Raw genomic sequence first — 684 nt, 5'->3', positions numbered from 1 at the left:
TTTGATGCTTGCTTGGGGACAAGCAAGATTTAAGTTTGGTGTTGTGATGACAAGTCATTATATACCCATTTTTCAAGCTAATTTCACTTGTTTTGTTAGTCTTTATGCACTTTCTTGCTTCTTAAGTAAGTGATTTGGAGCGGAAATGCACAACTTCTTTAAATCAAGCAACCACCATGAAATTAATGTTAACTCATGAGGTTTAAGCTAGTTTTAATTGAATTTTAATTGATTTACAAGCCTTATGAATTTAGTGATACTTGGAGTGGTTGTTTTGGTTTATTTTAGGTGAAGAAAAGAATAAAAGAGAAAAGCGTAGCCTAAGAAAGCATGACCCAAGGAGAAGGAAGCATGGTCAAAGGAAGGAAAAGTGTGCCGCATACAATGGGGGAGGCAAGCATTGCCCTCCACAAGGGCACACTGCCCTCTAGGAGGGCAACATAAGGGAACTAAGCAAAGAAGGCAACTCTGCCCTGCCCACTACAAGGGCAGAGCACAAATTTGTGCATTGGAATCAAGAGGAATAAAATGTTGCCCTGCCCTCCACAAGGGCAGTATCGGGCTCACAAAGGGAAAAAATCAAAGGAAAATGTCTCCAAATGCTTGCCACAAGAGTTGAACACGGGACCATGAAGAAGCAAACAACTAAGTCCCATTACCGTGCCAAGAAACCAAGGAAAATGA

The sequence above is a fragment of the Arachis duranensis genome, chromosome 9 (genome assembly GCF_000817695.3).
Source record: "Arachis duranensis cultivar V14167 chromosome 9, aradu.V14167.gnm2.J7QH, whole genome shotgun sequence".
NCBI classification, from domain to species: domain Eukaryota; kingdom Viridiplantae; phylum Streptophyta; class Magnoliopsida; order Fabales; family Fabaceae; genus Arachis; species Arachis duranensis.
Note: the sequence above shows the minus strand (reverse complement) of the source record.